The 26,393-nt window shown below is 43.5% G+C and overlaps 1 protein-coding gene across 20 annotated transcripts in view; it reads right to left on the bottom strand.

Annotated features, from left to right (window-relative positions):
• Positions 1–26,393, bottom strand: part of LOC139422951 (RNA-binding protein Musashi homolog 2) — a 351,371-nt gene that overhangs the window by 32,798 nt on the left and 292,180 nt on the right. The gene's annotated exons all lie outside the window — the stretch shown is intronic.

Raw genomic sequence — 26,393 nt, 5'->3', positions numbered from 1 at the left:
ACAGAGAGAGACAAACAGCCTCCCATTTATACAGAGAGAGAGAGGGAGAGAAAAAGTGAGAGAGAGACACAGAGAGAGACAAACAGCCTCCCATTTATACAGAGAGAGAGAGGGTTAGAACGAGTGAGAGAGAGACACAGAGAGAGACAAACAGCCTTCCCATTTATACAGAGAGAAAGAGAGAGAGAGAGGGAGAGCGAGGTACACTTGTGAAGATGCGTGCATAAGCACATACACATAGATAGACACGCATGTATGTGCACACACACATATGCAATCACTCACTCACACACACTGTATCTTGTGAGAGGTTAGGGTAGGCGGGAGGTCCTCTCTTCCATGCTGAGCCTTCACTCGCCTAATTATCAGCACACACACACGCTGTGCTGGGCCGGGAGCTGGGCCGGTCACACTGTCGATAAACTGACAGGGGGGAGGGGGCACAATCATTTACTCAAATTAAATAATTAGGGCGCCTTAAAACGCTCACTATCGTTTCGATCAGGCCCAGTTGTGCATGCCTCTTAACTGAGTTAGCAGCAGCCAGTGAGCTCCACTTGGTGGAGGCTCTCTGTGCCATATTTCCACTTAGCGTGGGGAGACTATCTCAGCTGGGTGTCGTGGAGGGGATGTCAACGGCTTTACTCTGGGGACAGACCAGCTTCTTTAGAGCTTTACAGCATTGCTCTCTGGGAGATGTGGTTCTGTAATGTGTCCCCTGTATTTTCTTCTGGCCCCAGAAGATACCAGTTGCTACACTTTAAAAATGAGGGGTTCAACAACGGTTCTTCTAAGATCTTAGGGTTCTTGGCACTGAAAATGGACCCCAAAAGGTTCTTCCAAGAACTCCATAGGAGGTGGGGTTCATTGAGGAACCTCCTTAGTTGGTGGGGGTTCTTGCAGGAACCTAGCTGCCCAACTGAAACACTTGAATTTAAAAGGACAACAGGTGCAGACACTTAACTGAAACATGTAAAGATCTCCTCAATTTAAGGTAAGGTTTGTCCCTTGTATGATCTAAATGTATATTGTTTTATGATGATACCATCTATCTTTACATATTTATGCCAATCTTTCTAAAACAGAAAATGGACACAATTGGATGGATATGAATCAACAATGAGGTAAGAATATGTAGGCCATAAGAATATGCTGAACGCTAGCTGTATTGCGTACAGATGACTGAACTGCTCATTTTTTGTGTCTGTATTCAGACCCCTTGACTTTTTCCACATTTTGTTACGTTGCAGCCTTATTCTAAAATGTATTATATTGTTTTTTTCCCTCATCAATCTAGAAAAAATACCCAATAATAACAAAGCAAAAAATGCTTTTCATTTCTTTTGCTAATTTATAAAAAAAAGATCTATATATAAAAAATAAAAATAAATACAAAAGAAATATATATATCACATTTACACAAAGGGGGGTAGTTAAAGAATCAACCCAAAAAGTTATCCAAAAAGGTTTTTCGAGGACCCACTAAAAGGGGTTCTTTGAACTTATAGGGTTTCCCCCACAGTTTCAATTTGAAGTACCCCTAAAGGGTTCTCCAAGAACCTTTTCTTTTTAGTGTATGATTCAGCATTGGCCACTTGAATGCATGAGTGAAGGTATCAAAATATTTTCAGACACTCAAATTGAGCCTTGACATTTTGTGAGGGGTTGGAAACTATCCTTCTCACTGTCATGTTCATATCCAATCAATACTCATTGCAAGAAAATGTGCATTTGTTGTTTTACTGTGACTTTCCGAGTCAATCTGTTAATATGTTAAAATGGTGTTCAAATACACCGATTAGGACTTCCACTGATTTACTCAGTATACCGGTGCAGTGCTCTAACAATTTAACTAATACCAGTATCATTACAGTGTGCAATTAAAGCAACAAGTGGAGTCAGTGTGTCTATGCCTCTTTTAGAGCATTGATGTAATTACAGCGCAGTCTCTCTCTCTAATGAACACACCCATCTCTGGCTGACAGAGACTCGTCCCTTCCCAGGGCCTGACACCAGAGATGGCTGCCCCTCCCCTCCCCTCCCCTCCCTATCTCACACAGAGGAATGGCATGTCATTAGGCCTGACGACTAGCCTGACTCTTCACTCTGGCCCTAATATGCTTTTGCATAATCAAACAGCCCACATGATCCTGACAGGAACGTACTGTTAACGAGAACATTCAATCTCCTAATTACCCTGCCAGCTCGTCAGCCAGAGAGATGTGGTCTTGATCTTTTCATAACAGAAAGTGTTCTGTGTTCTGTGTGTGTGTTCTGTGTTGGGTTGTGTGTGATATGTTCTGTGTTATGTGTGTGTGTGTGTTCTGTGTTGGGTTGTGTGTGATATGTTCTGTGTTCTGTGTGTGTGTTCTGTGTTGGGTTGTGTGTGATATGTTCTGTGTTCTGTGTGTGTGTTCTGTGTTGGGTTGTGTGTGATATGTTCTGTGTTATGTGTGTGTGTTCTGTGTTGGGTTGTGTGTGATATGTTCTGTGTTATTTGTGTGTGTTCTGTGTTGGGTTGTGTGTGTGTTCTGTGTGATGTGTTCTGTGTTCTGTGTGTGTGTTCTGTGTTGGGTTGTGTGTGATATGTTCTGTGTTCTGTGTGTGTGTTCTGTGTTGGGTTGTGTGTGATATGTTCTGTGTTCTGTGTGTGTGTTCTGTGTTGGGTTGTGTGTGATATGTTCTGTGTTCTGTGTGTGTGTTCTGTGTTGGGTTGTGTGTGATATGTTCTGTGTTATGTGTGTGTGTTCTGTGTTGGGTTGTGTGTGATATGTTCTGTGTTATGTGTGTGTGTTCTGTGTTGGGTTGTGTGTGATATGTTCTGTGTTATTTGTGTGTGTTCTGTGTTGGGTTGTGTGTGTGTTCTGTGTGATGTGTTCTGTGTTCTGTGTGTGTGTTCTGTGTTGGGTTGTGTGTGATATGTTCTGTGTTCTGTGTGTGTGTTCTGTGTTGGGTTGTGTGTGATATGTTCGGTGTTCTGTGTGTGTGTTCTGTGTTGGGTTGTGTGTGATATGTTCTGTGTTCTGTGTGTGTGTTCTGTGTTGGGTTGTGTGTGATATGTTCTGTGTTATGTGTGTGTGTTCTGTGTTGGGTTATGTGTGATATGTTCTGTGTTCTCTATGTGTTGTATTCTGTGTTTGTGTACTGTGTGTGTATGTTCCAGGGGAAGCAGCCGGACAGACACACAGGGGAAGTGTTGAGCCCTCTCCGGAGGAAGTCGGGAGTGTTTCTCTGATACTGTCGAGGTGAGAAGACCACCAAGGTGTGACCTATTTTCTGGGCCAGCGTCCCCCTGCAGTTCTGCCCAGAGGGGCTCACAAAAAGACTGATGAGGGTGAGGCAAGGGGGAGGTGGGAGGAGGCAAGAGGGCAGGTCAGAGGAACCGCAGAGGTGAAAAACACATTGGTTTTCAATTATGTAACTCACACCTCTGCAGACACAATGTGAGCATGAGCGAGAACGTTGGTGTGAGGTGCCGTCGTGCTGGGACCGTAAGGTGGGCGAGAACGTTGGTGTGAGGTGCCGTCGTGCTGGGACCGTAAGGTGGGCAAGAACGTTGGTGTGAGGTGCCGTCGTGCTGGGACCGTAAGGTGGGCGAGAACGTTGGTGTGAGGTGCCGTCGTGCTGGGACCGTAAGGTGGGCGAGAACGTTGGTGTGAGGTGCCGTCGTTCTGGGACAGTGAAGGTGGGCGAGAAGCAAAGACCTGCCGTTACAGGAAAGATAGCTCACAGCTCAGACGTGAGTGTGTGATGGGTAGGGTTGCAAAATTCTGGTAACTTCCCCAAAATTCCTAGGTTTTCAATTTCCAGCAATCCCAGTTGGAAGATTCACAGAAACAGAAGGAAATAAGCAGGATGTGTTGTGATACAGCCTGAAATCTAACCAGGGTCTGTAGTGACGCCTCTAACACTGAGAAGCCGATAGACGGAAAGCTTTTCACAATCAGTCCCCATTTCCCTCAAGTCTAAGACGGCCCTGATTCAAACAGCACTTTTGATATTCTAACCCTCTCTTTAATCTCTTCAGAAAAAAACACAACTCAGCTTGGATGTTATGCTTAATGACGGTTACACATCCCTGCCTTTCCACAAAGCCAGCCCCGCTGTTGCCGTGCAGAAGAGCCCTGCTGGAGTCAACACTCTTTTCTCTTTCTCGCTCTGTTTTCCTAAGTACTGTATCTTCCCCTCCCTGCCATTTGACCCTGTGGCTTCAAAGTTAGTGGCAGGCAAAGTTGTGGAGAGAGATTAACTTTTCAGGATTAGGTGGGTTAATTAATAGATCGCTGTGGCTCTTTGTTTTGTGTTCAGGCGGTAAGAAGCTGCCCAAGAGAGGCGCTGCAGCATTAAATCAATTTCATGGGCCTTTTATTACTGAGGAGATAAAGCCAATATTTAGCTTTACATTTGTCACTATTGTTTGGACCTGCTTTGCCACTTGAGTGGCTGCGCTCTCTCAGTGGGGACTGGGGACAAGGACACATCTGTTTATGGACTGGGGGCCCGAGACGGCCTCTGGGGACCTGTCCTCAGCACTGTCCTCTATCCTCTCTGCCTCGGCTGAGAGCACAGGCATTCGCTCCACTTCAACAGAAGAGTCAGACAGAAGCACTGATTAGACTCACAGCAGCCCTGCAGTTTACACTTCCTCTCTTTGAGCACTCAGACTTTGTCATCATTTTTGTCTTCAACTAATTCAAAACAACATGGGCTAAGTCATCTATTCATAACCACAAAGCTGCCGTTGATATCCAGTAAAAAAAACGAGATTAAGAGAAACAAAACGTGAGTTTCTCTTACCTTCCTTTAAGAGAGGTCATTCTCAGTAACAGCTACGGTGTATCTCCTCCCAGCTCTCTCCACAGTGTATCTACTCTATACATAGCCATCCTGGCCCCCTGTAGCCGTGTGACGCCACTACGCTCACCTCTCTGTCCTACATCCATCTCCCTTTCTCTCTCATTCAAACTATCACTGTTTTTACACTCCATTCTGTCATCCCTTACGCTCATCTATACCTAATCCATCTCATTAGCTCTGCTCGTTTCTTATTGTTCCGTGAAACTTGACAACCTTTTGCACCACTCTCCTGTTCCATGTCCCACACTGGCTTTATCTCAGTGTCCGACTCCCTTTTCCCAGAATCCAATGTGGCACGTCACTACGACGCTTTCACTATGACGATGGACTGCTGCAGCGAGCGCCCCGCAGTAAGGTCACAGCCGTGTCCTGAGCGCTATGACAACAGCTTGGCTGATGTGAGTGTCCTCTGTTTTGTTCTGTTGCAGCTTAGCTCACCTACCAATGACAATGCAACACTATTCCCGTGCTCTGCTTTGCACTAAACAACATTGTACGTTGTAGTAATTTGGCAGAAGCTCTTATGCAGTAGTACGCACAGTTAATGTATTCCTCTTAAGATAGCTTGGTGGGACAATACGACTGAGATGTCTTACTTAAGATACTCTTTGAAGAGGTAGGGTTTCAGACGTATTTGTAAGATGCGCAGGGACTCTGCTGTCCTAGCTTCAGGGGGAAACGCGTTCCACCACTGGGGTGACAGGGCCGAGAAGAGTTTTGACTGGGCTGAGCGGGAGCTCTGGCCCAGAGACCAGAGTGCTTGGTTGAGGAGTAGGGTTTGAGCGTAGCTTGAAGGCATCGTACACCTTGGAATATCAAACACTTTTAGAACAATCCACAGGGCAGAGAAATTTGATGAAGTCTTGTGGCTTGAGCTGGAAAAAGTGTGTATTCTGTAGCTCTAGGAACAGTTGGCCTCACATTTAAATGTATATTTAATAGGCCTCAGTCCCAGTTTATGCTAGATACATTGTTTGTTTAGACGTGTTTATAGAAGGCAGAAACATTGTTTCCTTGCTAAAACATATATAGAATGCCAGTTTCAGTGAGAAGCACAGTAACAACAAGGCAACTTTGTAACCAATGACCCTGTTTTTACAAATCCAAACCACCCATTAGCTGCTGTTTCTACCTGTTAAGATGCCAAAATATAAAATGTTTTCAGTAATTGTTTTCAGTATCCTAATTTAGTTTTTGTTTTGTGTTTTCTGATGGTTTCAATGCATGCACTCAACAAACTTTGGAGAAAGGACAATATTTCTGAACTGGTTGTGATTTAGTTTTTGTGTTGTGTTTATGTTTTAATTATCTCAGTTTTCTTAATTCTCTTTTAAACAATGTAGTTGCCCCTTTAAACATCCTAAGGTCAACATCTGCATAGTGTTCACATGTATCACATGTAAATGTTGTAGATACAGTGCCTTGCGAAAGTATTCGGCCCCCTTGAACTTTGTGACATTTTGCCACATTTCAGGCATCAAACATAAAGATATAAAACTGTATTTTTTTGTGAAGAATCAACAACAAGTGGGACACAATCATGAAGTGGAACGACATTTATTGGATATTTCAAACTTTTTTAACAAATCAAAAACTGAAAAATTGGGCGTGCAAAATTATTCAGCCCCTTTACTTTCAGTGCAGCAAACTCTCTCCAGAAGTTCAGTGAGGATCTCTGAATGATCCAATGTTGACCTAAATGACTAATGATGATAAATACAATCCACCTGTGTGTAATCAAGTCTCCGTATAAATGCACCTGCACTGTGATAGTCTCAGAGGTCCGTTAAAAGCGCAGAGAGCATCATGAAGAACAAGGAACACACCAGGCAGGTCCGAGATACTGTTGTGAAGAAGTTTAAAGCCGGATTTGGATACAAAAATATTTCCCAAGCTTTAAACATCCCAAGGAGCACTGTGCAAGCGATAATATTGAAATGGAAGGAGTATCAGACCACTGCAAATCTACCAAGACCTGGCCGTCCCTCTAAACTTTCAGCTCATACAAGGAGAAGACTGATCAGAGATGCAGCCAAGAGGCCCATGATCACTCTGGATGAACTGCAGAGATCTACAGCTGAGGTGGGAGACTCTGTCCATAGGACAACAATCCTATATATTGCACAAATCTGGCCTTTATGGAAGAGTGGCAAGAAGAAAGCCATTTCTTAAAGATATCCATAAAAAGTGTCGTTTAAAGTTTGCCACAAGACACCTGGGAGACACACCAAACATGTGGAAGAAGGCGCTCTGGTCAGATGAAACCAAAATTGAACTTTTTGGCAACAATGCAAAACGTTATGTTTGGCGTAAAAGCAACACAGCTGAACACACCATCCCCACTGTCAAACATGGTGGTGGCAGCATCATGGTTTGGGCCTGCTTTTCTTCAGCAGGGACAGGGAAGATGATTAACATTGATGGGAAGATGGATGGAGCCAAATACAGGACCATTCTGGAAGAAAACCTGATGGAGTCTGCAAAAGACCTGAGACTGGGACGGAGATTTGTCTTCCAACAAGACAATGATCCAAAACATAAAGCAAAATCTACAATGGAATGGTTCAAAAATAAACATATCCAGGAGTTAGAATGGCCAAGTCAAAGTCCAGACCTGAATCCAATCGAGAATCTGTGGAAAGAACTGAAAACTGCTGTTCACAAATGCTCTCCATCCAACCTCACTGAGCTCGAGCTGTTTTGCAAGGAGGAATGGGAAAAAATGTCAGTCTCTCGATGTGCAAAACTGATAGAGACATACCCCAAGCGACTTACAGCTGTAATCGCAGCAAAAGGTGGCACTACAAAGTATTAACTTAAGGGGGCTGAATAATTTTGCATGCCCAATTTTTCAGTTTTTGATTTGTTAAAAAAGTTTGAAATATCGAATAAATGTCGTTCCACTTCATGATTGTGTCCCACTTCTTGTTGATTCTTCACAAAAAAATACAGTTTTATATCTTTATGTTTGAAGCCTGAAATGTGGCAAAAGGTCGCAAAGTTCAAGGGGGCCGAATACTTTCGCAAGGCACTGTACATAAAAATGTATCGAGCTGGAGAATGTTTTTTTATCAAAGCACTGCTGTAGTTTGACATAGCCATATTATTCACTCTTCTGGTTTGTCTGTCTGAGAGAGGAGGTACATAAAAGTTCTCTGTACAGAGGGGGAGTCTCTTACAGAGGGAATACATCGGTAAACACAGTCATGGCCCACAGGGAAAGACAAGAATCTCTGAGAGGCAGCCTCACTGTGGCCTCACTAAGAAGAGGAGGAGGGGTGGGGGGAGACACTGGGGAAATCGAGAGAAAAAAAATCACTCCCCTCTACATTCCCTTTTACAGGAACCTTTGAAAAAAGAAATAGCAAAATATAAAATGAGAAACAAGAGGGAAAAAAAACGGATGTCATCTTTTTATCTCCAGGCTGACAAGTGGCCCATTGTTGTCGTCCTTCAGCACCAAGTCTCTTCTCTGTTGTTTGGAAAAGGCTCTTCGCCAGCCGTATCAAAGGCTCAAATCACAGATGAGCTGGAGAGAACCAGGTGGCTTATATATGAGCTGCCACTCACACACTAGCTCCTCACCTCTCCTTTGAGTGAATTCATTCTTAATGCCTTTGAATCAATGAAAACACCCACACACTGAGTTCTCTTTCATACAATAAAAATGTAAACTTACAATCTGTGAGAATTTGTGTCTGCGAGCATGCACTGAAGTACTGTATCTGTGCTTTAAAAAGACTGGGTTGTCTATTCATGTCGGTTGGTGTAGTTGTGGTTATGTGTGTGTGTGTGTGTGTGTGTGTGTGTGTGTGTGTGTGTGTGTGTGTGTGTGTGTGTGTGTGTGTGAGTGTGCATGTACTCAATGGATTTGTGTGAGTGCGCTTATGGATGTGTGTATGTGTGTGTTTGCGAGCACCTTTGTGTCCGCCTGCAAGTTTGAACAGTGTCTCTTTTTGTGTCCATGGAGGGCAAATGGTTCCGTTCGGAATGAAACCATTTGGTACACTGATCCTTTGTTATTACGACTTCATGGGTTTTGATTTGGGGACAGGGAAAGTCATTTATAGAAATACGGAGAAAGCCCAGAGTCCAAAAAAAGCCAGGCTTTACGATGATAATTGCATGATTCACATTGAAAATAATGATGTGGGGAGGAAGCAGAGATTTGGAAAAATCCCAAACCCCAATATCCTCCTCTCCTCTCCTCTCCTCTCCTCTCCTCTCCTCTCCTCTCCTCTATGGAGCAGAAGACAGAGGGAGCAGCTAGCTAGTTACTGTAGCTGAAGAGGAAAGCCGATAGTTTCCTCATGAACTATAATGAAGCAATATATTGTGACAGAATCAACCACAACACTGGAACACTGCGACCATTACAAACGTCGGTCCACCAAAGGTTAGAGAGACACGATTTACGACTAATTAACACATTCACACCTCTGTAAACACACACACACACATCTACCCAGCAGCACCACATGAGCTACGTGCTGCGTTTCATACAGCTACTGTATAGTGAGGGAATGATATACGACCACAGGCTATATTACTTTGTCATCGCGTCTTTTTGGCTCAGATAGTTTATGAGGGTGACTTACTTGGCTCCTGAGAGAGATGTTCACACATACCATTAAACGTTGAAAGACTTTCCGACCGATTGTGCCGACGGTGTCTGAGTGCACTGGAGCAGCCAGAACATTCTGTCTAACAAACTACATAGCGCTCAACACAGACAGCTCATGGAGTCCCAAGGCAATCTGCTGCAGAGCTGAGAGAGAATCAGGAGGATGGAGATGTCCAGCCTCAGTAGTTTTCAGGTTCACTCATATACATGTAATACCATACACCTGGCATGGACATGGTTATTCCTTCCCCTCATCAGTATTATTGTATGTTGGCCTCTGGTCCAGGGTCAGTAGAGAGAACCTGAGAGAACCTGTGTGTGTGGGACGGGACACCGTCCTCCTAACCAGATGCCAGTGTTGTTCCTCTGGGGCCGGGGCCTTGATATTAATTAGACTAGGCCACCAAGGCCCCTTCCCAATAACAACAAAGTAAACAGTCTTTAAAAAAAAAAAAAAAAAGCTATTTATTTTATTGAGAAATACTGCGCCAAACATCTTACTTAAATATAAAATTGCGCGACTAAGATCTTCTCGGTTAAAACGTCAAAATTAACGACCAAATGAGTATAATTTTTTATTATTGTTTTTATTTTTTCCTTTCACGATATAATAACAAAGCAATTTAATTACATTTGGCATTAAACAATAACTTCACAGATATGAATACACAACGCATTTGGAAAGCACCCAGGCCCCCCGACCCCCCACCCTCATCAATCCACACACAACACCCCACAATGACAATGAGAAAACAGCTCCCCAAACCTGCCCCCGCCCCGCCACCATGGGGCACCGCGTGCAGACCTACGAGGAAAAAAACCAACCTAATCCATTCTAGAACAAGGCTGCAACGCAACAAGATGCGGAAAAGTTGAAGGGGCGTGAACCCCTCCGAACACACTGCACACACAATAAAGAATGAAAAGGAAACAACTTTTCATTTTTCAGTCTATCAATATCGTTAGTGATATTCAGTAATAGCCAAGCAGGATTTGCAGGCATTGTGGTACCCAGAATATCCTAGTATTTTCCATTACCTTCTGCAAAAGGTATGCGAGCTTGGACAGTTAGAGAACATATGGATCCTATCACCTAAATGTAACAGTTTGACTTTAGTCCGTCCCCTCGCCGGGCTCAAACCAGGAACCCTCTGCACACAACTGACACCCACGAAGCATCGTTACCCATCGCTCCACATTTAGCAAGGGGAACAACTACTTCAAGGTCTCAGAGCGAGTGACGTCACCGATTGAAACGCTATTAGCGCCCACCACCGCTAACTAGTTAGCTATTTCACATCGGTTACACTCACCCCCCCTTTGTCCTCCTCCTTTTCCGCAGCATCCAGGGTCACGGCACCAATGTAACAGTTTAACTTTAGTCCGTCCCCTACCCGGGCTCGACCCAGGGACCCTCTGCACACATAGACAACTGACACCCACAAAGCATCGTTACCCATCGCTCCACAAAAGCCGCGGACCTTGCAGAGCAAGGGGAACAACTACTTCAAGGTCTCAGAGCGAGTGACGTCACCGAATGAAACGCTATTAGCGCCCACCGCCGCTAACTAGCTAGCCATTTCACATCGGTTACATGTACTTGACTGACATCTCCAGCATAGACAGGATTCTATCAAAACCATTCTGATTAACCTCAGAGGAGTCCAATGGATCCTATTGAACACTTTAAATTGAATCAGCTTGGACCGGGCATCTCTCATAGGGAGGAGCATCTCTACTACACTTTAAATTGAATCAGCTTGGACCGGGCATCTTTCATAGGGAGGAGCATCTCTACTATTACATTCCATTCCTCCTCTCCAAATGTTACCTCCAAGTCTTTTTCCCATACGGCCTATAGGCCCCTTATAAGTTCCATTAAATCCACCTATAAGTGGCTATATATAAGCCCTGCGGTATATGGTAATTTACAAAGGATCTCTATCTTAACACTTACATTGGAATGTACTGGGAATTTGTTGTTGTTATGTCCTACCTTAAACATACAATCTCTCAGCTGGAGATATGTCCAAAAGTCTTGTATCTGTAAATGATACATGGACCTTAGTTCTTCAAAAGAGGTAAAAGTGTTTTCTTGATATAGACAACCAATGTTTTATCCCCGTTCTAGACCAACCTTTCCAGAAAACCTTGTGTCTCCCTGTTTTCTATTTAGGGCTGTTCCATAACGAAGCAGAGCTTGTCAAGAATGGTGAAGATCTCGCTCTCTTATGAATCTGCCTCCATATATTTTTAGTATGGGACATTATTGGATTCTGCAGTCCCACCTTTTGTTGACTCAAATAATCTGTTGCCCATGAATGGAGCATTACGTTTTCTTCCATGTCCACCCAAACTGGCCTATATCGAGTTCTCAAAAAAGAGAGAGCCTATTTGGGAAGCTACAAAGGCTTCTTGATATAATTGCATGTTAGGGAGCTTTAATCCTCCCTTCTCAGTCTTTGCCTGTAATCTCACTGTAATCTTCATCCTGGCCTTTTTACAGGCCCAAACAAACTCAGTAATCATTTTGTCTATGGATTTAAAAGTATAGACAGATATGGACGGTGGTAACATGCTGACGATGTAATTCAGTTTAGGAGCTAAGACCATCTTTATAACCTGTATCCTACCCCATAATGAGGTTTGTAGCTTATCCCAGCTCTTATACTGGAGTTGAATTTTGTCTAACAGTGGGTCAAGGTTTTCAGAAATCATGTTCTCTGACCAGGATTTAAAGCTATCCCCAGGTACCTCAAGTTTTTAGGGACCCATTGAAACCTCCAGCTGAGGAAGTAATTTCTCATAATGTACATTACTTCAGATTTGGTCCAGTTTACTTTATAGCCCGATATCTCTGAAAATGCATTTACTAGGTCCAGTCTTATAGTTTCGGTTAATTCCTCCAAAGTAATAGGGAGGTCGAGCCAATTCCTGTCTTCCTATGTTAGTTCAGGAAGGTTCAGAATCTGAAAGAATGCCTCTGCTTTCTGCATATCTAAAGTCCGTCTGAAGTAGAAATTCCTGATAGAAGTCTCAAAATATATAGTTTATTCCTTTATGATGGTTAATCAGTTTACCTGTCTTATTTCTGATTCCACCTACTTGTTGATCTGTTTCTCTACATTCCAATTGACTGGCCAACAGTTTTTCTGCCTTTTCACCTGATTCCTACCATCTATGCTTCAGCCTGTACAGGGAATATTACGTTTTTTTTACTGAATAAAGTATTCAGCTCGTATTTGGTTTTCATCAGATTTACCAGAGAAATGTTGTTAGGATTGGACCAATATTCCCTATCCAGCGTTTTGAGCTCTGCTTCAAGTTGATAAATTTTCTAGTAGCTGATCGTTGTATCATTCTCTGGGTATGTAAGCTTTAAAAGCTTCCCAGACATTTACCTGTTTCGTACTATTGTTGTTTGCTTCAAAGAATACCGTAATGTTTTAAGGAATTCACAAAACATCTTGTCCAGTAAGAGACTGGTGTACATTCGCCAACATTAACATTTTTGGCTTTCTCCAGGTTGTTATCAAATAGGTTGGGTAAAATATCTTTCACACAATCCTCCGTATTTATGTGGATTTCGGGAACCCCTCTGATCTGAAGTGGGATTCCCCGACTGTCATTTTCCTGGTATCGAAGTCGTTCTTTAAGTTTTTCGATCATAGTTGGGATGGCAGGGTAGCCTAGTGGTTAGAGTGGTGGACTTGTAACCGAAAGGTTGCAAGTTCAGATCCCATGAGCTGACAAGGTAAACATCTGTCGTTCTGCCCCTGAACAAGGCAGTTAACCCACTGTTCCTAGGCTGTCATTGAAAATAAGAATTTGTTCTTAACTGACTTGCCTAGTAAAAAAAAAAATTGTTTCCATTTTTTCAACAGTGTCATTTAGGTGGGGGTTCTTGTCCTCCAAGATTGATATCCTCTCTCTTTGTTGTCGAGAGTGTCCACTTGTTTTCAGTGAGCCCACTGTATGTTTTATTTCAGCCTCATCTTCGCCCACTTTTGCAATTTTCTCTTTGAGATTTTTGTTCATTTTGCGAATCTCATTTAGAACTGGGTCATCAGGCTGTTCTTCTCCACCATTTTCCTTGTTAGCTGCAGGTAGAGACAACATTTTAATGTTTTTCTTCAAAAGGTACTGCTTTTGTGCAATTCTAAGTTGTTTTTCCATGTAACCAATATCTTGGGACAATTCGTTTACAAAATGTGTAAGTAGGCTTTGAATAATTAGTTAAAATACAGTTACACAGCATCTTTAGTTAGCTGCTGCTCCTAGCCACATCTTTGCCGGAAGTCAAAATGCTGAAGTAAACAGTCTTCATTTGTTATTTTAATGGTCCTCTCAGTACATGGAGAAATAAGACATTTGGATGAGGGGAAAGGACTGAGGTACGCTAAGATGAAAGAGTAGCTTCAAGTGTCAGATCATCAACACAACTCAGAGCTCAGATGAATCCCCTAGCTGATGGGTGGCGTGACGGAAGCAGTGTGTATGTGCGCTACTGTATAGCAGGCATACTACACACTCACCACTGCCTAAACCATGTTTTATGATACACAATTACATCTTTACTGCCATTCAATACAAGGCGAAACTGGTTCTCTTAATAATGTGAGAGTACAACATTGGTTGTACTTGGCACAGTCAGGCTCTGAGCACTCAGTGAGTTACACAGCAGTTCTGCTGTACGACCTGCCACTGATTGCAGAAGTCATAAACAGAGTATGAGTCAAAATGAAAGTCCAGTGAGGGGAGGGAGTGTGTTGTGTTAATGAGTGCTGCTGCTGAGCCATGCACTGGGAGGGGAGGAGTGGGGCTGGAGGAGGGTAGTGTGTTGTGTTAATGAGTGCTGCTGCTGAGCCATGCACTGGGAGGGGAGGAGTGGGGCTGGAGGAGGGCAGTGTGTTGTGTTAATGAGTGCTGCTGCTGAGCCATGCACTGGGAGGGGAGGAGTGGGGCTGGAGGAGGGCAGTGTGTTGTGTTAATGAGTGCTGCTGCTGAGCCATGCACTGGGAGGGGAGGAGTGGGGCTGGAGGAGGGCAGTGTGTTGTGTTAATGAGTGCTGCTGCTGAGCCATGCACTGGGAGGGGAGGAGTGAAGGCTGGAGGAGGGCAGTGTGTTGTGTTAATGAGTGCTGCTGCTGAGCCATGCACTGGGAGGGGAGGAGTGGGGCTGGAGGAGGGCAGTGTGTTGTGTTAATGAGTGCTGCTGCTGAGCCATGCACTGGGAGGGGAGGAGTGGGGCTGGAGGAGGGCAGTGTGTTGTGTTAATGAGTGCTGCTGCTGAGCCATGCACTGGGAGGGGAGGAGTGGGGCTGGAGGAGGGCAGTGTGTTGTGTTAATGAGTGCTGCTGCTGAGCCATGCACTGGGAGGGGAGGAGTGGGGCTGGAGGAGGGCAGTGTGTTGTGTTAATGAGTGCTGCTGCTGAGCCATGCACTGGGAGGGGAGGAGTGGGGCTGGAGGAGGGCAGTGTGTTGTGTTAATGAGTGCTGCTGCTGAGCCATGCACTGGGAGGGGAGGAGTGAAGGCTGGAGGAGGGCAGTGTGTTGTGTTAATGAGTGCTGCTGCTGAGCCATGCACTGGGAAGGGAGGAGTGGGGCTGGAGCGCACTGGAGAACCATTATTGCTGTCTACAGGAGGGAGGAGTAGAGAGAAAAGAAGAGAGGAGTGAAGGCTGGAGGAGGGCACTTGCTGAGTTTGGAACGCTGTGATAGTCAATGAGAAGAAAAAAAGAGAAGACTACTCAGTCTCATAACATCAAAATCTTGCTCTCCTCCTCTCCTCTCCTGTAGGTCTGGAGCCAAAGGCAGAGCAGGTTCTGTTCCAGTCCAGTGGCTCAATAGAGGAACTGGGATAACAGCAACACTGTCTCCTCTGTCTGCCTCCCAGGCGCTGGGACATCAGGCTCCACAGTGTGCCGCTGCTGTCTGGCGGCATCGCTGATCTGTCTGCAGCTCACACTGAGGATTAAGACCTGGGAGCTGATGATCGTAGCCTCTCCCACTGGCTCATGCCAGGGCCTACCACACGGCCTGCCTGTCACTGAGAATTAGCCAGGTACAGAGACACTGGCACACCGCGGTTCCCTTCCCCGTTGCTGCCCACTCCTCCTCCCCTCCCAACTAGTGCTGTGGCGGTCACAAAATTTTATCAGACGGTGATTGTCAAGCAAATAACTGTCGGTTTCATGGTAATTGACCGTTAATTAACATAAATACATTTAGCATCTCCTTCCACTACAAGCCACTGATGTTGACCTTTGGAACATCTACATTTTAAGTCTAATAAATCCATGTAATATAGCCTACACAGTCACAATAAATGAATTATGTATTTTAGACAGGTCTAAAGAAGCATTATATGAAGAAAATGTAGTCTATTTCAGAAGAACAGAATAGCATACTCTGAGTTGTCCTTATTACCATATTACCGCCACACCGGCAGTCACGAGTCATGAAGGCAGTCAAATTCCACATGACTGTTTATTTACGGTAATTAGGCTTCTCCAAACTCTGATGCTGCTGATGGTCATCAGTAGCCTACCAACTGACAGGTAGTCAGCACTCTATTGTCCCTCTAATCACTCTGACAACAATGCAAATGCAATCAAAAATCTAATCAAACACTTCTTGAGAGCTCATGAGCTTGTGTTGTGCAAAATTTCTACAGGCTATGCAATTGCAAGAGAAAACAGAGTGATGGCTTCTACTAAAAAGAGGAGGATCCCATCAGCTTTCTATAGGCTAGACTTACTATACTTATTTCTCCACTTTCCTAATATTAAGCACATTGCTTATCTTTACAACAGGAGTATAGCCTACCTACCTGGCAGGAAAATGAACCACGGGAAAAGAGTCCTCCATTCGCTATTTAAGTGTATAGATGACATGTATTTTTCCCCCTGTCCATGTTTCGTGCATGATGCATGATAATGGTCCATTCTAAATCAAAACAAATTTGATACAAATATAATTTAGTACAGTTGAAGTTGGAAGTTTACATACACCTTAGCCAAATACATTTAAACTCAGTTTTTCACCATTCCTGACATTTAATCCTAGTTAAAATTCCCTGTATAAGGTCAGTTAGCATCACCACTTCATTTTAAGAATGTGAAATGTCAGAATAATAGTAGAGGGAATGATTTATTTCAGCTTTCATTTCTTTCATCACATTCCCAGTGGGTCAGAAGTTTACATACACTCAATTAGTATTTGGTAGCATTGCCTTTAAATTGGTTAACTTGGGCCAAACATTTTGGGTAGCCTTCCACAAGCTTCCCACAATAAGTTGGGTGAATTTTGTCCCATTCCTACTGACAGAGATGGTGTAACTTGGTCAGGTTTGTAGGCCTCTGTGCTCGCACACGCTTTTTCAGTTCTGCCCACAATTGTTTCTATAGGATTGAGGTCAGGGTTTTGAGAGGGCCCAATACCTTGACTGTGTTGTCCTTAAACCATTTTGCCACAACTTTGGAACTATGCTTGGGGTCATTGTCCATTTGGAAGACCCATTTGCGACCAAGCTTTAACTTCCTGACTGATGTCTTGAGATGTTGCTTAAATATATCAACATAATTTTTCTTTCCTCATGATGCCATCTATTTTGTGAAGTGCATCAGTCCCTCCTGCGTTTGTACCTGTCCCTATAGATGCGTTTGTACCTGTTTCCTCCAGCATCTTCACAAGGTCCTTTGCTGTTGTTCAGGAATTGATTTGCACTTTTTGCACCAAAGTACGTTCATCTCTAGGAGACAGAACCCGTCTCCTCCCTGAGCGGTATGACGGCTGCGTGGTCCCATGGTGTTTATTTATTTATTTATTTTTTATTTAACCAGGTAGGCTAGTTGAGAACAAGTTCTCATTTGCAACTGCGACCTGGCCAAGATAAAGCATAGCAGTGGGAACAGACAACAACACAGAATTACACATGGAGTAAACAATAAACAAGTCAATAATATAGTAGAAAAAAATTATCTATTTACATTGTGTGCAAAAGGCATGAGGAGGTAGGCGAATAATTACAATTTAGCAGATTAACACTGGAGTGATAAATGATCAGATGAACATGTGCAGGTAGAGATACTGGTGTGCAAAAGAGCAGAAAGTAAATAAAATAAAAAACAGTATGGGATGAGGTAGGTAAATTGGGTGGGCTATATACCGATGGACTATGTACAGCTGCAGTGATCGGTTAGCTGCTCAGATAGCAGATGTTTAAAGTTGGTGAGGGAGATAAAAGTCTCCAACTTCAGAGATTTTTGCAATTCGTTCCAGTCGCAGGCAGCAGAGAACTGGAAGGAAAGGCGGCCAAATGAGGTTTTGGCTTTAGGGATGATCAGTGAGATACACCTGCTGGAGCGCGTGCTACGGGTGGGTGTTGCCATCGTGACCAGTGAACTGAGATAAGGCGGAGCTTTACCTAGCATAGACTTGTAGATGACCTGGAGCCAGTGGGTCTGGCGCGAACATGTAGCGAGGGCCAGCCGACTAGAGCATACAGGTCGCAGTGGTGGGTGGTATAAGGTGCTTTAGTAACAAAACGGATGGCACTGTGATAAACTGCATCCAGTTTGCTGAGTAGAGTATTGGAAGCTATTTTGTAGATGACATCGTCGAAGTCGAGGATCGGTAGGATAGTCAGTTTTACTAGGGTAAGTTTTGCGGCGTGAGTGAAGGAGGCTTTGTTGCGAAATAGAAAGCCAACTCTAGATTTGATTTTGGATTGGAAATGTTTGATATGAGTCTGGAAGGAGAGTTTGCAGTCTAGCCAGACACCTAGGTACTTACAGATGTCTACATATTCTAGGTCGGAACCATCCAGGGTGGTGATGCTAGTCGGGCGTAGTGAACGGTTGAAAAGCATGCATATGGTTTTACTAGCGTTTAAGAGCAGTTGGAGGCCACGGAAGGAGTGTTGCGTACTACTTGCGTACTATTGTTTGTACAGATGAAAGTGGTACCTTCAGGCATTTGGAAATTGCTCCCAAGGATGAACCAGACTTGTGGAGGTCTACAATAATTTTTCTGGGGTCTTGGCTGATTTCTTTTGATTTTCCCATGATGTCAAGCAAAGAGGCACTGAGTTTGAAGGTAGGCCTTGAAATACATCCACAGGTACACCTCCAATTGACTCAAATGATGTCAGTTAGCCTATTAGAAGCTTCTAAAGCCATGACATAATTTTCTGGAATTTTTCAAACTGTTTAAAGGCACAGTCAACTTAGTGTATGTAAACTTCTGACCCACTAGAATTGTGATACAGTGAATTATAAGTGAAATAATCTGTCTGTAAAAAATAGTTGGAAAAATGACTTGTGTCATGCACAAAGTAGATGTCCTAACCGACTTGCCAAAACTATAGTTTATTAAGAAGAGATTTGTGGAGTGGTTGAAAAACGAGTTTTAATGACTCCAACCTAAGTGTATGTAAACTTCCGACTTCAGCTGTATATGTAAAGACAAGATTAAATCAAGAATAGTCTGATGGGTGACAATGTCAGCCTATCACTTGCGAATGATATATTATCACTTGTGAATGATGCCCGGCATAAGAAACAATGTATTTTTTTGCGACTTGTTCAAATCATAGTCCTCATGTAGCATAGGCCTATATGCTTTAATAAGGTTTGTATCACAACTAAAGTGGACAAATAACTTCTTAAAATGAAGCACATTAATCTGCTTTACAAGGGGTGTGGAGCCTAACTGGCACACATAAGCAGCCCTTGAGTTTCAACTTCGGGGAAGATAATATTCTCCATAAAAATTCACTTTTATAATAAAAGCATTACATGGATAATGGCATTTGCGGTCACTTCTGATAATGGTGTTTTCCTGTAATGGAACAGCTTACTAACATGTCTGCACTGCTGCTCTTATAATGTGAAGAAACAAGAAATAGTACAGCAACATTTAAAGCTAAACGTTCTGATCTGCTACGTCTGCTACATCAGTAGTGTTAGTGGTTGTTTTCATTTGGGATCAATCGTATCCCACAACTGTCCCAGACTATGTTTGAAATATTTATTTCTAGCACAGAATAGAATAGGTAAACTTTTGTACTATGGGTGATAGTAGATTGACATTGGCTAGTGCTTTTGCTGTTCGTTAGGCCTACTCATCTTGTTGGCTGATGAAAAGTAAATGTGGACAGTTCTTCTAATATCTTCAATATGCACCTTGGAATTGGATAAGGACACGCTCAGTTGTGTCCCCAATGTGTCCGACGTGTAGCTTGTGAGAAAGACCTGATCACGTGACTGAGAGCCATTGCACTGCACACTCAGGGAGAAGGGCACAACAGCCCTACTCCCATCCCACCTACACACTGGGCATTAGATCCTGTGTGGCTCTGTATAGACACACAGCCTGCAGAGCCCTGCTAGGACAGCCAACAGCACACTGCACTAGGGTCTGACATCAGTATGCGTTGACAGAGAGAGGAGAGATACAGGTAAAGCTGTAGAGCTGACCTGGGACCAGCCTGCAAGGCCTGCTCTGGGTCTACATATAATGATAGTGAGCAGTAAAGCTGATCTAGGACCGGCCTGCATGGCTACACAAAGCTACATAGGCTGTGACACAGCGCTGCCGACTTGACGTCAGACCTGCAGAAGTTAGTGATGACAGAGCCATGGGCCAAAGAGAAGTGCTGTGTGAGTGTGCAGATGATCACCCTCGTCAGGCCCTATTTTAAGACCTGTGACTCGTAGAGGGCCCCTGCTTCCACACACCCATTGGATTAATAAGCAGCCTTTTCAATTAGAGACAATCTATGAGTCAGTGTGGCGTCAGGCGGCCCATCTGCTTACATACAGACCATCCACTCTCTAGACTCCACTCCCTCCCTCCCTCTCGGTGGCCCCTGGGAGCACTCGCCTGGGACAGAGTTCAGTCACTCCAGCACTCCTTTCTCCTCCTCTCTATTCTTCTCCACATCTCTTTTCTTTTCTCCTTTCCTTTCCTCCCCTTGTCTCCTTTCACAAGGTATGCACAAAGACATTTACTAAGGGATCCAGGTATGCACAAAGACATTTACTAAGGGATCCAGGTATGCACAAAGACATTTACTAAGGGATCCAGGTATGCACAAAGAAATTTACTAAGGGATCCAGATGTAGTAAATAGCTGTGTGGAACGGACGGCTGAGTAGGTGGCGATGGTGAGGTGTTTCATCAGTACCATTAGTATGGATCTGCATTTAACACCCTCATCCACCATCTCTATCCACATCACATTTCAGGGTATGAAGTCCTTTTAATGAGAACACTGGCCTGGGGTCATGGTGTGTGGAGGCATTTGTTTGTGAATGTGTGTGTGTGTGTGCATTTAATTGTACATACATTATGCATGGCTATGTTTGATGTTTGATAGATATCTGATATGACCGTGTGTGTATGTGGCGTGTGACCGAGGTACTCTGTGTGTGTGTTTCTGTGCATGCGCCTGTATGCATGCCTACGTCTGCCAGAAGAAGGAGTGAAGGCCGCTGGTTTATTTCCACAGAATCCCCTACATTGCTACGACCTTGACATGCTGCATCTTTATGATTGTGTGTGTGTGTATATGCCTACATCAATACACGCCCAGGGCTTCAAACAACAGCCATCGCAGAAATGAAAGTCAGAAGAATCTTCATCTTTGAAAAGGGAGAGACATCTACGCAGGAGAACACAATAACTTGTGCCACCTTTGCATTCCCAAACACTTATTCCAGATGGCTTATTTCCATAATGACATCACGATGCTTCGGCGTGCTTGAATAAAACAGAGAAAGAAAGGAGGATGAGGCGGGTGGTATTTCCTCTCTCATCACTTTTGATGATCGGGATCAGGTTGGAGGAGGTGGTGCCATGGCAACCAGGGTGGAAACAAACTGTCACCCCTGACCCCTGGTCACGATTGGTCCTCTGTCTCTCCGGTCCAGCCCCTGCCTTTACTGAAGGTTTCATCTACTCCCTACTGGGTTGGAGCAAGTTTATAGTGACACATGCTTCCTCGTGATTTAAGACTTAAAACGTCAGTGCTCTGGGGTTCTGAGTGACAGGCTGTGTGGATGGATGTGGTGGAGGGAAGGAGAGGTGGGATGTGGGGTGGAGATACGGAGGGGGGTGGACGGTCCGGTAGCAGATTGCGTTCCCATTCCTCTTATCTACCACCGGACAGAGCTGACACGGCTGACATATATGACAACAGCAGGATGTGGTGACAAGGCCAGGAAACGCACAGCAAAAAAATACCCTCGGCCACAAAACTGCTCCTCACACACCACAGTGAGATTGTAGATGTGTGTGAAAGAGCCAGAGAATCTCTGAACCAATACAGTTGATATAGGTGTCAGAGAGCCAAATGTGTGTGTTTGGTTCTATGTGAGCAAGAGAGAGAGGGAGAGTCCACTAGCAGACACATTGTACTGTAACTAAAGCAGTAGCGTGCCTATTCCATCAAACCCTTAATTGCATGTCTGATCCTGCTAAAGCTATCACAGTGGAGGTGAAAAGCTTCACAGTCACAATAGAGGTCAAATACCATCCTGAACCACAAAGCCACCAGCACTAAGCCAGTCCATACATAATCAAATACTGACAACAAAAAAACATATTTCAAAAAAATCTATGACTCAATACTAACGACACCATAAAACCACTCAGACAGTAGATCCAGAAACAACATAGATATTAATCAAATGAGCGCCAGTGGCCTACATGCAGCCATATGCAACATCCTCTATATCCCCCCTCTTCCCTCTCTGGCTTACAGCGGGCGCTTCAAACAAAATGAGTTCCACTCCATTGACCAAAGTCAATTTTTAACCTCCCAAGCAACCGAGATTACTGCAAATCCCTGAAAGCTACAAGGACCGAGCAAATGTGCTTTCACCTTCCATGTTCTACATCAAGGTCATTGACAATATGAGAGACAGGCGTGCGGCTGGGTGAGGGCTGCCTGGAAGAGGAATACACTGTGTGTGGTGGTGGTAGAGGCAGGAGGAGAGGATCATTTTACAGGGAGGGATTAGCTGGGAGTGAAAAGTTAACTCTCCACCATCGCTCTGTCTGCCTGACGCTTCGGCGATCACGGTCGCAGTACCCTCCTCTTCCTCTTCTCTCTGATCAGCGAGGGAGGGGAAACACACTGCACCTGCTCTTTTACCAGCCTCCCCATCCCGTCATCTCCCATCTCTCCACTGAGCCAGTCTACTGATCAGAGACCTGCACTGTAACATCAGTGTCATAATATCTCAGGCTGGGTGGGTGCCATGGCTTTCTACCCCAGCCCTACAGATACCAGGAGACAGGTTTCTCATGGGCCTGTGCTTTTATACCTTTTATTCATACCTTTTGGTAATATTTACACTTTGAATGGCTAGTCTACCTAGGCCTTTTTAATACAAAACCATTGACTGGAATGAATCGATAAACACAATAGTGATGGCATACTGTATAAGAATCTTTAAATTACAGATGCAAAGGCCTACACCATGCAACCTGCATACAGCCAGCTCAGACCTTTTCGTTTTTTTCTTAGTTTTTGTCCAATCGCAGTTGTTGTCTCTGTCTGTGTAGGGTTTTAATGTTTTCTTCCTCCCTAGGGCTAGGAGTTTTTTAAATTGTATATGACGTGATCATTTGATCCCATCATAGCCCTTATCATAGCCCACATCATAGGCCACCTCATAGCCCACATCATAGCCCATTTTATAGCCATTTTTAAAAAAAAATTACAGCTGATTTATTACTATATCATACTCTACAGCTAGGGTCCAGAGTTGGTTAGGTTAGCCTACTACCAGATCAGGAAAAACTCTGGGCACCAGGAAAACACTCCCCCCCCCCCCACCACTCTGGGACCTGTGGTGCCACCTTTACAAATGAAAAACATCTATATTTGAATGATCCACATGACATGTTTTGGATGCGGGGGGGATGGGCGTCCATAGTTTTCAGTGCTTCATTACACAGGCTGTTACTGACATTTTAGACGAAAACTTTGCTCTGGAATACCATTTATACTGTAATAGTGTTACACTGCCCTGCTTCAAAGGGGCCACTGTCAGGCAGGGGTCGTGCACTACCTCCTTCAAGGGGGCCACTATCAGGCAGGGGTCGTTCACTACCTCCTTCAAGGGGGCCACTGTCAGGCAGGGGTCGTGCACTACCTCCTTCAAGGGGGCCACTGTCAGGCAGGGGTCGTGCACTACCTCCAGAGGTAACGGTCGAGACGTAGCAAGTACACAAGTTTACATTTGAGTAATATACAAAAGTAATATATACAAATAATGTAATAATATACAAAATAATATACAAAAGTAATAATATTGAGTAATATAGAAAACATTAAGGACACCTGCTCTTTACATGACATAGACTGACCAGGTGAATCCAGGGGAAATCTATGATCCCTTATTGATGTCACCTTCTTAAGCCTTGAGACAATTGAGACATGGGTTGTGTATGTGTGCTATTCAGAGGGTGAATGGGCAAGACAAAATATTTAAGTGCCATTGAACAGGGTATGGCAGCACCGATTTGTGTAGAGAACTACAATGCTGCTGGGTTTTTCATGCTCAACAGTTTCCCGTGTCTATCAAGAATGGTCCACCACCCAAAGGACATCGAGCCAACTTGACACAACTGTGGGAATCATTGGTGTCAACATGGGCCAGCATCCCTGTGGAACACCTTTGATACCTTGTAGAGTCCATGCCGACAAACTTAGGCTGTTCTGAGGACAAAAGGGGGTGCAACTCAATATTAGGAAGGTGTTCTTAATTTGTTTGTACACTCAGAATATAGAGCCTACATGTGTTATAAACAACACACAGTGTGTGCTTTATCATGTCAGAATGTACTGTATCATGTCAGAACTTACTGTATTATGTCAGAACTTACTGTATTATGTCCGAAGGTACTGTATCATGTCAGAACTTACTGTATTATGTCAGAACTTACTGTATTATGTCAGAAGGTACTGTATCATGTCAGAAGGTACTGTATCATGTCAGAACTTACTGTATTATGTCAGAACTTACTGTATTATGTCCGAAGGTACTGTATTATGTCAGAACTTACTGTATTATGTCAGAACTTACTGTATTATGTCAGAAGGTACTGTATCATGTCAGAACTTACTGTATTATGTCAGAACTTACTGTATTATGTCAGAAGGTACTGTATCATGTCAGAACTTACTGTATGTATCATGTCAGAATGTACTCTATCATGTCAGAACTTACTGTATCATGTCAGAAGGTACTGTATCATGTCAGAAGGTACTGTATCATGTCAGAAGGTACTGCATTATGTCAGAAGGTACTGTATCATGTCAGAAGGTACTGTATCATGTCAGAAGGTACTGTATCATGTCATAACTTACTGTATCATGTCAGAAGGTACTGTATCATGTCAGAAGGTACTGTATCATGTCAGAACTTACTGTATTATGTCAGAAGGTACTGTATCATGTCAGAATGTACTGTATCATGTCAGAAGGTACTGTATCATGTCAGAACTTACTGTATAATGTCAGAAGGTACTGTATCATGTCAGAATGTACTGTATCATGTCAGAAGGTACTGTATCATGTCAGAAGGTACTGTATCATGTCAGAAGGTACTGTATCATGTCAGAACTTACTGTATCATGTCAGAAGGTACTGTATCATGTCAGAAGGTACTGTATCATGTCAGAATGTTCTGTATCATGTCAGAACTTACTGTATCATGTCAGAAGGTACTGTATCATGTCAGAAGGTACTGTATTATGTCAGAAGGTACTGTATCATGTCAGAACTTACTGTATCATGTCAGAATGTACTGTATTATGTCAGAAGGTACTGTATCATGTCGGAATGTACTGTATCATGTCAGAATGTACTGTATCATGTCAGAAGGTACTGTATCATGTCAGAAGGTACTGTATCATGTCAGAAGGTACTGTATTATGTCAGAAGGTACTGTATCATGTCAGAACTTACTGTATCATGTCAGAATGTACTGTATTATGTCAGAAGGTACTGTATCATGTCGGAATGTACTGTATCATGTCAGAAGGTACTGTATCATGTCAGAAGGTACTGTATCATGTCAGAAGGTACTGTATCATGTCAGAATGTACTGTATTATGTCAGAAGGTACTGTATCATGTCGGAATGTACTGTATCATGTCAGAATGTACTGTATCATGTCAGAAGGTACTGTATCATGTCAGAAGGTACTGTATCATGTCAGAAGGTACTGTATTATGTCAGAAGGTACTGTATCATGTCAGAACTTACTGTATCATGTCAGAATGTACTGTATTATGTCAGAAGGTACTGTATCATGTCGGAATGTACTGTATCATGTCAGAATGTACTGAATCATGTCAGAAGGTACTGTATCATGTCAGAAGGTACTGTATCATGTCAGAAGGTACTGTATCATGTCAGAATGTACTGTATCATGTCAGAAGGTACTGTATCATGTCAGAAGGTACTGTATCATGTCAGAAGGTACTGTATCATGTCAGAAGGTACTGTATTATGTCAGAATGTACTGTATCATGTCAGAAGGTACTGTATCATGTCAGAAGGTACTGTATTATGTCAGAAGGTACTGTATCATGTCAGAAGGTACTGTCTTATGTCAGAATGTACTGTATCATGTCAGAAGGTACTGTATTATGTCAGAAGGTACTGTATTATGTCAGAAGGTACTGTATTATGTCAGAAGGTACTGTATTATGTCAGAAGGTACTGTATTATGTCAGAAGGTACTGTATCATGTCAGAAGGTACTGTATTATGTCAGAATGTACTGTATCATGTCAGAAGGTACTGTATCATGTCAGAAGGTACTGTATTATGTCAGAAGGTACTGTATCATGTCAGAAGGTACTGTATTATGTCAGAATGTACTGTATCATG

The sequence above is a fragment of the Oncorhynchus clarkii genome, chromosome 12, assembly GCF_045791955.1.
Source record: "Oncorhynchus clarkii lewisi isolate Uvic-CL-2024 chromosome 12, UVic_Ocla_1.0, whole genome shotgun sequence".
Classification (NCBI taxonomy): Eukaryota; Metazoa; Chordata; class Actinopteri; order Salmoniformes; family Salmonidae; genus Oncorhynchus; species Oncorhynchus clarkii.
Note: the sequence above shows the minus strand (reverse complement) of the source record. Positions and strands in the feature narration are given on the sequence as shown.